Source organism: Lissotriton helveticus, chromosome 9 (genome assembly GCF_964261635.1).
Source record: "Lissotriton helveticus chromosome 9, aLisHel1.1, whole genome shotgun sequence".
Taxonomy (NCBI): Eukaryota; Metazoa; Chordata; class Amphibia; order Caudata; family Salamandridae; genus Lissotriton; species Lissotriton helveticus.
In genome coordinates this window covers 925,396,069-925,412,215 of record NC_136070.1, presented here as the reverse complement: position 1 = coordinate 925,412,215, position 16,147 = coordinate 925,396,069, and the positions used below count along the sequence as shown (strand labels likewise).

General features: G+C 48.4%; 1 protein-coding gene across 1 annotated transcript in view; it reads right to left on the bottom strand.

Annotated features, from left to right (window-relative positions):
- Positions 1-16,147, bottom strand: part of LOC144782010 (avidin-like) — a 92,081-nt gene that overhangs the window by 63,487 nt on the left and 12,447 nt on the right. The gene's annotated exons all lie outside the window — the stretch shown is intronic.

Genomic DNA, 16,147 nt, shown 5'->3' with positions numbered 1-16,147 from the left:
ACGCCTTCTCTTACATTGTCAGCAGGACCGGGAACTACCTACCCTTCCATCTTCGAACAGCTCCCTCACTGGCGGACTTCAGTAAGAAACTCAAGACCTGCAATTTTGACTGAGACGTCACACCCATAGTACCCAGATACCCCCTAGGGGTGACAGTGCTACACTATACAAATGCGGATTGTGTTAAAAGCAGTAAACAACTTATCCATTTATAGAAAATAAAAATCTGTCATCTGCATGTTGCATAAAGTGCTTTGCAGGAGACATAATAACCCTCTATGCTACTTGGATTCAAAACTGGGAATAGACAAAACACTGATCTCTCCAGCAAATACGTTATCCTCCAGAGTTATCTTACCTTTATTATTATTCCCTGATATTTAGCTGGCACTCAAAGATCCCTGCAGCAGGTGTCTTAATCCCATAAGATATTTTAAAATACAGACTTTTTAACAAATTAAGCAGAAAAGATTTACTTCAACGTTTCTCGTTGTTGCCAGTTTCTTTGAGGCAGGGTTTAAAAAAATAAATGTAAAGTAGAGGCCCAGAATTTGCATCGGGCTGTGTAAATTTTTTGGCACAATCCAAAGCAAAATCTAATTTGTTAAATATTGCAATGCGCTCAAAGGTACTTATGATAGACCTGCTAAACATATATTAGGTCTTAAGATTTGATGCCACTTCCTGTGAAGTCATGGGTTGTGATGCCACTTCCTGTGATGTCACGCGCTGTGATGTCACACACTGTGATGTCATGTGCCATGATGTTATTTGCATACTACCCAACTTGTTAGTTCCCCCCTCCCACAAACTTGTTTTTAGGACTTGTGCCCTGTTGCTGCGGCTTTGGGGGCCAATAGTTTTGGGTGGATCTTTTTACTTCCATTAAGGCTGCTGCCTTTTACTAGGCAACCAGAGCAGTTTCCTTGCATGTATTAGGACCTGTGGCACAATCACTACACCACAAGTGCTCTTAAAGCCTGAGAAGGGCTCACCCTTCCATGCACATGGGGTAGTACAGCTATGCAGATGCACATATACCAAGACGGCATTTAATAAAAATATTTATTTTTAGCATGAAGCTAAAGAAATGTGGACCCTGCAGCACTGAAAACAGTGTGCTTCGAGAAAACGGACATTGTGTGATGTAAACATGAACATAAAGAGCTGCAGGGACTACTTTTTATTTAATAATCTGTTATAGTTATACATTGCTCCCACAATGTAACTGTAGCTTCTAATCTAAGCACTAGGAAAAAAAGGATGAAATTGAAATAGTAACAATGGGCAATGGAGCAACAAATCTGACTTATTATTGATATCCCTACCGGGTAACGTATCTCTTGTAAAGTTTCTTCCATGGTCCCGAAGAGAATGAGCGGTAGTGATGTCATTTCCTGTGGTGTTACTTCCTAGGATGCCACGGCACATCCCACCCTGAACTCTGAAATTACCCCAGGCCCCCCAAAACCCATACCCACCCTGAACCCTAAAATTACCCCCGGCACCCCAAAGCCCATACCTGCCTTGAACCCTAAAATTACCCCCTGGCACCCCAAAACCCATACCCACCCTGAACACTAATATCCCCCTGGCACCCTAAAACCCATACCGACCCTGAACCCTAAAATTACCCCCTGGCACCCCAAAACCCATACCCGCCCTGAACCCTAAAATTACCCCCTGGCACCCCAAAACCCATACTCACCCTGTACAATTATATTATCCCCCTGGCACCCCAAAACCCATACCCACCCTGAACCCTAAAATTACTCCCTGGCACCCCAAAACCCATACCTGCCCTGAACCCTAAAATTAACCCCTGGCACCCCAAAACCCATACCCACCCTGTACACTAATATTATCCCCCTGGCACCCCAAAACCCATACCTACCCCTGAACCCTAAAATTACTCCCTGGCACCCCAAAACCCATACCTGCCCTGAACCCTAAAATTACCCCCTGGCACCCCAAAACCCATACCCACCCTGAACCCTAAAATTACTCCCTGGCACCCCAAAACCCATACCTGCCCTGAACCCTAAAATTAACCCCTGGCACCCCAAAACCCATACCTACCCTGAACCCTAAAATTACTCCCTGGCACCCCAAAACCCATACCTGCCCTGAACCCTAAAATTACCCCCTGGCACCCCAAAACCCATACCCACCCTGAACCCTAAAATTACTCCCTGGCACCCCAAAACCCATACCTGCCCTGAACCCTAAAATTAACCCCTGGCACCCCAAAACCCATACCCACCCTGTACACTAATATTATCCCCCTGGCACCCCAAAACCCATACCTACACTGAACCCTAAAATTACCCCCTGGCACCCCAAAACCCATATCCACCCGGAACCCTAACATTACCCCCTGCCACCCCGAAACCTAAACCCACCCCAAACACTAAAAATACTCCCTGGTACCCTAAAACCCATACCCAACCTGAACCCTAAATTTACCCCCTGGCACCCCAAAAGCTGAACACTACAAGCTTACACTACATTTGCATATTCGGAGGGGACTGTCCTCCTTGATGTTTCCATGTATGTACGTCTCTAGAACACCATTCACTTAGAGTAACCTAGATATTGTATTGTAATTGAATTTATATAAGATATGCAGCCAGTATGTAATGCTGATGCTGTAGAATGCATTAAAGTTACTGGAAGTTACTTAAAAACTGCTGCCTGCTCTTCTGATAAAATTCTCTGTAGTAGGACTGATCAGCAGCACTGTCGTCCTGGTATCCAGCCCCTCCCAAAGGTGTCACTGTATAGATAGATGTGGGTCAAATGTCTCCTGGTTTCTCCTTGCCTGGGACTCCTCTGCTTTTTTGTCTGTGCACTTGGATGCAAAAAAGAGACAGATCCATGGCCCTGTTCACCATTTATTTGGGTGCGGGAAGGCCTCCCCCCAAAGGTTGCGAGCCCGCGAAAGGGAAGCAACCAGGATTGGTCACCCCAGGGCATTAGACGCCCCCCCAATCAGGGGGCACAATTGTAGGCCACGAGGGGGTTTAAGAAGGGGGCGAAATACCACCCTATGCACATAACATACTCCCCCCTCATTGAAGAATCATGAATCGCACCCACCCACTCCAAATGAAAGGCGGCGTTGCAGCCGCAGGGATAGAGGTGAGGTGGAGAAAACCCTAGAATGATAGAAAAGGGAGATAAATTGCTAGAGGTAGATGAAAGGTTCACACAATGTCCTTGGGATGCCTCATGGCAGGGGCACTGAGGGAGCCAGTGGGGGCAATCAGACACAGTCAGAGTAGATGTGATGCCCCCGCAGGGCCCTTGGGATGCCTCACAGCAGGGGTACCAGAAGGAGCAAGGTGTCAGAACTCAGCATAAGGCTAAATAAATGAAGTGTTCACACAGGGTCTTTGGGATGCCACAGGGCAGGGAACCAGACGATCAGGGAAGGGCCAAGAAGGGGGTCAAAGGCGAGCGGGACGGCACTGCAGCCCGGGCTGATCCTGACGCACACCCACCAAATCGGTAGCAAGTTGAAGCCTAACAGCGGGAGCAATGGCCCAGGTGGTTTGGCCCCTCCCCAGAGATTGGCCTGCCTGAAGGTGAGCAGCACTGTGGATGTATATTCCAAACAAGTGCACAGAAAGTAGGGGGAAAGGGATGGCCAGTGCCAAGGCAAACAATAAACAAGAATGCGGGGCGACGAACTCGCCCCGCTGAAGACCCCGCCGAGCCGACCCGGCAGCAAGAAAGCCCCATGGTTTAACGACGAACTCAAGAGCTCCAAGAAGAACTGCAGAGCACTCGAGAAAACCTGGCGCACAGACCCAACACCGGACAACATGACTGCCCTCAAGCTCGCCACCCGAAAACACCACCAGCTGATCCGCGCCACCAAGAAAACTGCATTCAAGGAACGACTGGACAACAACGCACACAACAGCAAGGAACTCTTCAACATCGTGAAAGAGCTCTCCAACCCCAACGCCGGAAACAACAACATCACCCCTTCGCAAGACCTCTGCAACTCCCTCGCCTCCTACTTCCACAACAAGATCGCGGACATACACAACAGCTTCAGCACTCAACCGACGCACGCCACGACCAAACCACCGCCCCCCACCACCACCCTCCGTGCCTGGACCCCGATCAGCACCGAAGACACCATCCGCACGATGAACTCCATCCACTCCTGATCTCCGACAGACCCCTGCCCTCACCACGTCTTCAACAAGGCCGACACTGTCATCGCACCCCACCTGCGGGACATCATCAACACCTCCTTCGACATCGCCACCTTCCCGGAGAGCTGGAAGCACGCCGAACTCAGCGCTCTACTCAAGAAACCATCAGCAGACCCTACCGACCTCAAGAATTACCGCCCCATCTCGCTGCTCCCGTTTCCGGCCAAAGTCATCGAGAAGACCGTCAACAAGCAACTGGCCGCCTTCCTTGAGACGAACGGCTCCCTCGACCTCTCGCAGTCTGGCTTCCGGGCCAACCACAGCACCGAGACCGCCCTGATCGCAGCCACAGACGACATCCGAGCCCTGCTCGACAACGGAGAAACAGCGGCCCTCATCCTCCTGGACCTCTCCGCGGCCTTCGACACTGTCTGCCACCGCACCCTAGTACAGCGCCTCAGCAACGTCGGAATCCAGGAGAAGGCACTGGAGTGGATCACCTCCTTCCTCACCGGAAGGACACAGAGAGTCCGCCTCCCCCCGTTCAGATCGGAGGCCACCGAAGTCATCTGCGGCGTCCCTCAAGGCTCCTCGCTCAGCCCATCTCTCTTCAACGTCTACATGAGCCCCCTCGCAGCCATCGCACGCCAGCACAACCTGAACATCATCTCCTACGCCGACGACACCCAGCTGATCCTCTCCCTCACCAACGACCCCACCACCGCCAGAGCCAACCTGCACGAAGGGATGACAGAAGTAGCCAAATGGATGTCGAACAGCCGCCTGAAACTGAACTCAGACAAGACGGAAGTCCTCATCCTGGGATCCTCACCCTCCGCCTGGGACGACTCCTGGTGGCCCCCCGCCCTGGGCAGCGCACCCAAACCAACTGACCACGCACGCAACCTGGGCTTCATCCTGGACTCCTCCCTCTCCATGACCAGACAAGTCAACGCCGTCTCCTCGTCGTGCTTCCACATCCTGCGAATGCTACGCAAGATCTTCCGATGGATCCCCACCGAGACCAGGAAGACGGTCACCCAGGCCCTCGTCACCAGCCGTCTGGACTACGGCAACTCCCTCTACGCCGGAACCACCGCCAAACTCCAGAAGAGACTCCAGCGGATCCAGAACACCTCAGCACGACTCATCCTGGACATCCCCCGCCGCAGTCACATCTCCGGACACCTGAGAGACCTGCACTGGCTCCCGGTCAACAAGAGAATCACCTTCCGGCTCCTCACCCACGCACACAAAGCCTTACACAACCAAGGACCAGGATACCTCAACAGCCGCCTCAACTTCTACGCTCCCACGCGCCAGCTTCGATCGACCAGCCACGCCCTCGCCGCCGTCCCCCGCATCCGAAGAGCCACCACAGGAGGAAGGTCCTTCTCCTACCTGGCCGGCAAGACTTGGAACTCCCTTCCGACCCACCTCCGCCTGACCCAGGACCACCTCGCCTTCAGGAAGCAGCTCAAGACCTGGCTATTCGAGCAGTAGCGGACCCCCCCCCCCCCCCAGCGCCTTGAGACCCTCCGGGTGAGTAGTGCGCTATACAAATGCTCTGATTGATTGATTGATTGACTTTTCCTTTGTTAAGGAATTCTTTCTGGCGTCATAACCCAGGGTTTGCTATCTGTGCACTTGTATGGAATACACATGCAAGTACACAGACAGCACACCCTGGGCTATGACGCCAGCACGATTTCCTTTACAAAGGGAAAGAGTCACCTGCACTGGCCATCCCTTTCCCCTGCTGTGTAATCTTCCCATGATGATGATGGCTCCACATGTCATCCAGAGACGATTGACATGGTTGGTTACTTTAAATTGACAGAAGCATGTAAAAGACTTCACTTTTGCCCGCTACCAACAGAGATCTCTTGAGTATAGTGTCCAATCTCAGTAAAGGGGAACCAGTGAAAAGGGCAGTTCTGGCGTGCACTTGTCTGACATGCAGCATTGTCCAAAGTGCTTGTACAGCAAGTGATGCGGAAGCAGTGAGAAAAAAGGCTGCTTCAGCTGCTGGACATGAAGTATTACAGATATGTCCATTTGCTTTTCAAGGGTCATGTTCTTTTAGCTGGTGGGACCACTGATAACCGCCTCTTAAGTTGCCCCTGTTGGTGTAAAATACTAAGCAACAAATAGAACTTGACAATGATAGAATCACAGCTCATTAAATAGGCAGCTGTTGCAAAAAGAACCCACCCCCAGCCCCATCCCTAACTTTCCCGAAGCTGCAGCATTAAAACGGATAGGTTACACACAGTAACAGTGCAGCTTGCACCACCAGTGGACAGTGCCAGCGCAATCAAATACAGCGCCACATTGCTACCACCATCACACCACTACAAGGTGACATTCTAGGGTAACAACACCCACCTGATGAATAGACTCTGGGGCTCGGTTACCAGGCTCCCACCATTGAAGTTGGCTAACAAACTGAAAGATGCTTAGCCTAATGACGTAAACAGGAATGGCAAATCTAGCCCAGTACAGTGTTCCTGTAGCAAAACCCACTTGTCCCGCTGGGGCCGTGCAGGGCGGCAACAGATTATGGCAGCAATCTCAGTACATAAGGGCCCTGATATGGCCTCTCCGATTAGGCCAGGGCTCATACTTTATTAGATTTGAATACATGCAATCACCTTATGTTGCTCCTTTTCAACAGATCTACATACTGGGGTCAAAGGAAGTGGGAAGCAGTATTTCGAGGGTGAGAATGTCCCCTTTTTGAGTCTGTGCAAACCTACTATCTTGCATGCTTTAAGGACCTCTTCTCTAATCTTTTTCCATACTGAGATATGTTTAAGAATTACGCCTGACAATGGCATACGTAAACCTTCTTCCAGAGTTTCGCAGGAGCAGATCTACACATGCATATTTGCCCACGCTAAAATGCAGTTCACAAATATTTCCCAGGAATACTATTTCTTGTCCGGCTTCTGTAAATTCTGTAAATTCTCGGGAATTCACTACAGCAGTATAGCTGCACTTAATACAAGGACATATATAATTGGGGCACTTTTGAGACCTTCTCCAAGGATTGGGCCCCTAGTTTGGTCTGGTGTTGACTATGACCTTTTGAGTTTATAAAAACACGGCTGGGGTTTATATAAATACTGCAGGGGTACCAGAAGGAGGGAGGAGTTAGAACTCAGCCCGGGCTGAATAGATGAAGTGCTCACACAGGGTCCTTGGGATGCCACACGGCAGGGACCCGGAAGAACAGGGAGGAGCCAAGAAGGGGGCGAAGGCGAGCGGGACGGCACTTGCAGCCCGGGCTGATCCTGACGGACACCCACCAAATCGGTAGCAAGTTGAAGCCTAACACCGCAGAAACAATGGCCCAGGTGGTTTGGCCCCTCCCAAGAGATTGGCCTGCCTGAAGGCAGACAATAAACAAGAATGGACTAAAAGGACTATAAATGCAAAAAGAATATAAATGTCAGCATGATGTTAAGCATGAGCAGGAAATTGGCAATATGTATATATATGTATGTTATAATAAACTGCGACCTTTTAAGGCACCAAGCACATGGTCACTGGTGTATGTCAGAGGTTAAAAGGGACACTGTTGGAAAGTTAGAATGGTGGGGGGTACTCGCTGCCTGGGAAGAGTTTTAGCCTGGGCTGTAGAAGACGATGGGGGTGGGGGGTGGGCTGAAGACCGGTGAGCCCAATTGACATTGCGCGCCTGTTTGCAGGTGCAGCCAGGCGAGGGGCCCCAGAAACAATTGGCCACTAGCTAAATCGCTAAATCCATTCTGAGGTGAGGAGAGAGTCAAAAGATAGAGATTAAGCTTGCATTGGAGAGGCCTAGCCAATAGTGATATAAATCCACTGAGGCAAACAAGCGCAGATCTAAAATCAGCCCAGCCTCACTGTAAAAGCTCCCACAGCAGCACTAACCTGCCACCGGAGAGATCAGCATGCATGGGGATCGTCGGAACTTAACTCTGCCACTCTCTTGAACCTACCTGCTGCCGCTTACTTTCCTGGCACCACAGACCCCTGGGACCAAGGCAGAAACTCGCGGGTCCCGCAGCGCGGTCTTAACCGCAGGAGCTGCTGCTGATAGAGTGGGGTTCTTTGCTGACAGCTAGGGGTGCACAGCGGACTCCGGCAGGGCTGCGAGCGGAAGGCAGGGACTCCGTGGACCAGGAGTCCCTGCGCGCCTGATCTTCTCCACCTGGGCTGCTCTCCCTGCCGGCCCCGCTCACCCGTCCATCACGCCCCTAGTCGGCTACTTTAGAAGGACGTGCACCCGCTGCGCGGGAGCGCCCGGGGGCTAAGCCCGGGCAAAGGGCGGGCCCTCTGTGGCCCCAGGGGACCGAAGAGGCCGGGACGGGCCACCCCCTTAACATCTACCCATCTGATATCCTGGTCATAAGGGAACCCGTGTGCTAGGTACATAGCACATAGTAATACATCTACACTACAAGGATGAATCAAGTAAGGAAAACCCCGGTGGCGACGAGATCCACCACAAGAGTAAAACCTGTTAGCACACCACTACCGACTATAACTGCCATAGACCTTATGTTGCAAAAAACTATTGGCGTAGTGGCGGACGCCATACAGGATACAGAGAGACCACTCTCATTGACCCCGGATTTGTGTTTTCCAGACTTGTCTTTACACACCAGCAGTAATATACACATCATGGATGCCACAATTAATTCCCAGGAATCCTTGTTAATGCAGTCATTTACAGATTTGCCAGGTTCACATATTAAAGACAATACCCCGTGAACCTTGTTCACATACCATACTGGGAACTCCATGGAGAGCAGTCCCTTGGTGACGATCAGTCGTGACAACAATACAAGTTGCCTGCACACATCGTTTCTTCACCCAGAGTTTCAATTAGTGGAGGATTCAACACCTGCCACTCAACTTACATCTGGCATAACTCATGATCCATCAAGTGTAACCCAGCATCACAGGAAAAAACGAAAGACAAAACTCCCGTTGAGGAAAACCTATCGTCCAAATACTAAACCGAAATATTCAATCAAAGATATTTGGTCAAAACTTAGACAGTCTAAACTCACCACGAAAACCACGACTGAGATCCCCTCGACATCCACCCAGGACCCAGATACAATCTCAAGCGAGAAGATTATAGAGAGTAACCCGGTTAAAGACCAGACAAGTCAAACTGATCATTCATCTACATTGAAAATACCCCTCCTGAGTGAAATAGAATCAATGGTCAAATCTCTCTTACAGCCCATTAGTAAACGAGTTATTAATATAGAGAAGGCCCTAGGAAAATTTGAGAGAGCACAAAACGAAGTTTCCTCCAGCATGCTTAAAATACTAAAAACGCCCAAACCTACTTCTATTCTCGTTCCAGCAAGTAAAACCCTTAACGCTAATAACACTAAAACTGCGAAGGCTGTTGGAGACACAACAACTAGTGCCATCAAACAGCCTTCGCATCAGCGAAAGGGATCCCCAGCTACCCCAAACTTAGTAACCACTACACAAGTAGCCTTCAATCTACCGCAGCTAGTAGCCACGCCTATAAGTAATACACAAACTATACAGGTAGCTGATGAGTCTGACGATAGTGAATGGGCTGCTGAGGGTCACCCCCCAGAACTAGTTACAACAAATACAGTGCAGTTGCGAAACCCGACCTCATTAACACCGAATATTCCTATTAAAACAGTAGGGTCAAATCAGCCTAAATCCATGACAGCAAAAAGACCCATCTATTTAAATCTCCCACCTGAATCTAATGAATACACCATTGTCATGATTGGGGTTCCCAAGCTGACAGACAATAGGGGGGAGACCTATACGGAACTAAAAAATAAGGTAATGCAATGGTTAACCATACACAGACCACTTCCCTCTTACATAAGTGGGCAGATCTGTCATGTGAAGAGAGTAGATTGGGTGGGCCCTAGATTCAAATCAACAGAGGGAGACTGCATTGTGGTTAACTTTAGAGACAGACGAGTGGCAAACTTTATTACCAGCTGGAGGAGCTCCTCGACAAATAGCCTGATTCGTACGATGGGCTTAAGCTATTTTTACCCTTCCAACATAAATGGGCAAAATAAAAACACTCAGATTTCTTATAGCCAGGAAGGGCCGCTGGTGCCTCAAGTCCAATATCAATCATGGGCGCCACCTCTTGCTCCTAACCAGGTGACGACCTCAGACTTTGAACAAAAAAAACATGCACAATCTTGGGAAGGCAGACCGTATAATTATCCCCCAACAATGTTTGAGAGATGGGAATCTGTACCATATGTACATAAACGAGACCAGGCACACCCCTATCTGTCCCATAACCAATTCAGAGTTCCGACCTCGAACAGATATGATGTCTTCTATGACCACGGTCAATTGGATGAGGTGGATTGACTGACACTTGCCCTGCCCCTCAGTATATCACCTGGCATTCCGAACCGGGTGGAACAATTTAACATAATAAGCACTGACAATTTAGCAAGCACTTTAGCCCCCCCAAAAGTGGTACCTGTCATCAATGCTATAGAGCCCATAATAATTTCTCCTGAGAATCTTTCCCCACAAGCGGCATCTTCTTTTTCTTCTACTCATGAATTTTGCAGCTCTCCTCCCAATATAGTTCCTAACTTGCCATCTAGCACTGGAAACCAATTAGCAGTTGTAACAAACCGACATAATCAAGACTTGCATCTGCATATTGGTATGACCCAAGAGTCAATGTCCGATCACGATGTACTCAAGACTATAAAAATCTTGTTGTGGAACATAGCAGGACTGGATGCAAAAGTGAAGGATCGCACGTGGGTGGAATTCATAAGGAACTTTACTATACTGTGTTTTCAGGAAACATGGCTCGTAGATAATAATGTTTTCATCGAGGGGTTCCAGAGCTTTTATGTGCCAGCAACTCCATCGCCCAGTGGCAGAGCAAAGGGGGGTTTGGCAACATTCATCAGCCTCTCCCTTATCTGTCAGGCCAAAACTAAACAACTGGAAAATAGGAACATCCAGGTTATGGAGCTTAGAAAGGGCAGAAAGGCACTAACCCTGGTCAACTTTTATAACTCAGTAACACCACTAGGAGAGTGTAACATCGTCAAACTCCACAATTATCTGCAAGGTGAAAAGGTAAAATTGCCACGGAACATAATAATCACTGGTGATTTTAATGCGCATATCTGTGGAAACCCTGCCGTGACAACTATGGGCTCCCTGGGGTGCGAAAACAGGTCAGGCCTTCATTTTGCTCATTGTCTGCGAGGTACCCATGTTAATAACCTAATTGACGATTTGAACTTGAGTATCGCTATGTCCCTGAAAGATGACTCCTTTATCTTTGAAGTACCAACTTATAAAGGCTCTGAGCGTGGCTCTTTCATTGACCATATTTTTCTTTCTGTTGATCTGGGAAATTTAGCCTCAAATTTCAAAATACACGAAAGCATCTTTAGTGACCACAATCCAATCTCAATTGTATTAGGAGTGGGACTTTTTGATTCACAGAAAAATCATAAAGACATGGGTGCTTTAAAGTTGATCAATGGAAATCGTCGTTTGAAATGGTCTATGATAAATAGTGACACTTTGTATAAGTCGGTCAAAACTAGTTGCAACCAGGAACTTAACCTTTGTGTCTCTGAGTCTACACCACCTGAAACCATCCTATCTGCCTTTGCTGTCGTGGTCCAAAGAATTGGACAATTGCTATCTGTACCAGTAAAGGGCTCAACTTCTTATCAGCCAAGATGGTTTGACCATGCTTGTTCGGTAGCTAGTCGGAACCTGAAAATGGCCCTCAGGAAGAAACCAAGGGATTCCGCACACATTAAGATCTTGCGATCTGAATACAAATCAACTATGGCATGCCGGAAAAAGGAAATAAAAGGACACATTTGGGAGTCTTTGCTTGACCCATCAACCCTGGGTAACAGCTCTAAATTCTGGAGCATAATTAATAAGCCTATGTTTGATGACCCTAATGCTCCCAGTCTTGGAACCAACATACCCGAGGATGAGTGGGTTTCCCATTTCAGTTTAATTTTCAAGAGCGAAGAACCACAGACAGTATATGAAACTAAAATTACAGAAGAAGCTCCTTTGCACTTTACACTTGAAGAAGTAGAGAAGGGGATTTGTGGCTTAACCAGTAATAAGGTCCAGACAGCCTTCCTCCAGACTTATACAAATCAAATATCTCACTATGGGCCCCAATTCTCACTGCGGTTGTTAATGCTGGAGTCGCAACCGGGAGCCCAAAGTCCTGGGGGACCTCAACCATAGTACCCGTCTACAAGAAGGGTGACAGAAACAATGCAGCATGTTACAGGCCCATCTCCCTGATAAACTCAGTTGCAAAGGTAGTGGGAGGAATAATCTTAAATAGGCTGACCATGTGGGCCAAAATCAACAATGTAATGTCCCCGGTTCAATATGGGTTCAGACCAGTGCACTCAACAATAACTCAATGCCTGAACCTATATTTAATTAGTGGAAAGTATACTATGGCTAGAAAAGGAACTGTGTACATGGCCTTTATGGACTTATCATCGGCCTTTGATTGTGTTGATAGAGGCAGGCTCTGGGACGTTTTGCTCCAAATGGGGGTTGAGAAGAACTTGCTTAATTTTTTAGCCGACCTCCACAGTGATACTCGAGCAAATGTCCGCTATACAAAAGACTTGAAAGTTACCAGAGACTTTAAGATAAATCGGGGGGTTAGGCAGGGCTGCATTTTAGCGCCGTTTCTTTTTAATGTGTATATTAATGGTCTTGAGGAGCATCTTTTAAACACAAAAACTGATTACCCATATATAGGGAGAAAGGGCGTGCCTGTCCTGCTTTATGCAGACGATGCCGTCCTTATCTCCAGAACCGCACTGGGCCTTCAAACATTACTTGACTCTTTTTATTCATTTATGAAATCAAGGGGCCTAAGCATCAATAATACAAAATCATTTGCCATGAAAATAGGCTCTGGCTCAAAAAAGTCTTATCCCTTTTTCGTTAATGGGGAAAAAATACCAATAACAAAGACTTTCTCATACCTTGGCGTTTTATTTGACCATAAACTTGCTTGGGGACCTGCGGTAAGGAAAAAAAAGGGAGAAACAGCAAGGACAAATGCCGCAATAATAGACTTTGCACACAAAATGGGAAACACACCAGTGGTTGCTCTGTTGAAACTGTATCAAGCTAAAAGCACCGCTGTGGCCTGTTACGGGAGTGAAATCTGGGGTTTTGTTCCTGTGGGCGATCTCGTAACAACTGAAAACAACTTCCTAAAACAAGTACTAAGCCTACCTAAAGGCACAGCTAACTTCTCCATTCACGAAGAACTTGGTATGCCCTACCTAGGAGATAAAATAGCTGTAAACCCTTTGCTGTGCTGGTTAAACTGCTGGACAAATGAAGATATACCGTTTACCCAAAACATTCTCCTTGAAGCACTTACTTGGGAAGGGAAATACAATATACCCTGGTTAAAATATATCAGAAACTGTCTTCATGAATTGGGTCGGCTGGAATTTTTCCTAACACCACAGCAAGTATCCAAACAAGTTGTTACAAGATTAACAAGAAAACAAGATTAGCGCTCTAGTTGTCAGGCGCTCGGCGAACATAAAGTCAGCCATGCTGACGCGCAGCGTCATTACACAGCGTCATTGCCGGAACGTCGGCGGAGTTTCGCCAGAGTTAAGCCCGTCTGGGCCCGTCTGGGCCAAGACGGGCATAGGGCGCGTTACTCTGCTCAACTCTGCCGTGCATATGGATTCAACTCTCAGGTACTCTAGGGATACTCTGTTGTCGTTACGTGCTCCTAGACATACCAGCTGTAGCTACCATTGGGTAGAAGGTACCCTTTTTACACAATGCCTTTTATGTGGTTCGGGTAGCACCTTTAAGGACCGGACACAGATTTCTATGGCTCTGCTCAACTGCAGGTCATTACCCTGTCACGCCACGGAAATTAATTCCTTGATTTTGGACCATAGTTTGGATGCCTTGTTCCTTACGGAAACTTGGCTGACCTCTTGCTCTGGACCCGATATTGTTAAAGCCCTCCCTTCGGGATACCTCATGTTTCATCTAGATAGGCCGGGTGGGAGGGGGGGAGGAGTGGCCATCCTGTATAGAGATAAATATGTATGTAAAGCTGCAGATTGCGGTATTAATAACTCTGAAGGCTGTCAATTTTCGCTACGCATATCTTCTACTACCTCTATCTCTGGCCTTCTTGTCTATCGGCCTCCTGTAACGATGGGAAATTTCTTAGATTCCTTCATTGAGGCGGTGATACCACTGGCTGCCGCGTCCTCCAACTTTATAGTTCTCGGAGACCTCAACTTACATTTTGATGATCCCTGTGATGTAGTGGCGAGAGACCTACAAGGCATGCTGGGTGCACTCGATCTACACCTTGCTAATGTTGGTGCCACCCATAATAGGGGTCATCAGCTGGATGTTGCTTTTGCTAACTCGGAGAACCTGCAAGCCCTCCAGCCTTTGGCTCTTCCCTGGACGGACCATTGTCTAGTCCCCCTTAGATGGCAGCTGGGGAAGGGGAGAGATCCGGTACCTAGACGGTATATAGTGGAACGACTCTGGTCGAGGCTGCCAGTGGATAGCTGGGCGGCCGAGTTGGCAAGAACTTGTCCCCCCCCTGTTACTGACCCCAGTATTGCTGACCAGCATGTGGGAAACTGGCTGACTAATACTCTTGACTCGTTGATTCCGAAAAAGAGGAGGCCCATCAGGGAAAGAAGAATCGGTTCCGCTCCCTGGTATACTCCCGAACTCAGGGGTCTCAGAACATCATGTAAAAGATCAGAACGGGCATGGAGGAGAGAGCGGACGGAAGAAAGTCGGGAAGACTACAAGATATCGATGAGGAAGTATAAAGTCGCTTTGAAAGACGCCAAAAGGAACTTTTTCAGCGATAGGATCGAGAGGGCAAGTAACTCACCAGGGGAATCCTTTAAAATGTTTAAGGAACTCCTGAAGGCTCCGGTCCCTTCAGTTGTGCACGACAACCCTCAAGAAAAATGTGAAGAGCTGGCTGACTTTTTTCATTCGAAAATAGAGAAGATTTTGTCTTCGTTGCCTGCGACCTCTCAGATCCCGGAGATGGAATTTAGCCCAGTAATATGCCCCGCTGAGCTGTCCTCTTTCGGCCCTTTTTCGGAGGAGGAGGTCGTAAAAGTCCTGAAAGGGATGAAGAGTGGGTCTCCTAGTGACCCAGTGCCTATGAAATATCTCAAACAAGTGGCAAACACTCTGTCCACTCCGCTTACTGACCTCATTAACCTTTCACTCTCCCAGGGCACGGTGCCTCAGAGATGGAAAAAGGCAGTTGTCAAAGCACTACTGAAAAAAACAGGATTAGACTCCTCAAATTTGGCCAATTTCAGGCCTATTTCACTTTTGCCCGGCTTCTCAAAAGTCGCAGAAAAGATGGTTAACCGCCAGCTCTCTTATCATCTAGAATCCCATCATCTGCTGGGAGACTCCCAGACGGGCTTTCGCCCTGGTCAGGGGACGGACACAGCCTTATTGGCAGTGGTGGAGGAAGCAAGGAGCATTCTTGATTCAGGGGGGTCAGTGGCAGTGATCCTCCTGGACTTGAGTGCTGCCTTTGACACCGTAAGTCACCAGGTGCTCCTCCAACGTCTGTCAGAGGTGGGTGTGACAGGGATGGCCTTGAAATGGCTCGAATCCTTCCTCTCCAACCGCTTCTATCAAGTCTGGGAAGGGGCAGAGCAGTCGACCTTGTTCCCTCTTCAATGTGGAGTCCCTCAGGGCTCATCCTTGAGCCCTACCTTATTTAATATTTATATGACTCCTCTTGAAAGAGTGGTTTCCCCTTCAGGAGTGAAGATCATCAGCTATGCTGATGATACTCAGCTGGTTGTAGGCCTCACCCAGCTGACGGAACAACCTGAAGTTCTTCATGACTGCCTTGCCAATGTGCATCGTTGGATGTC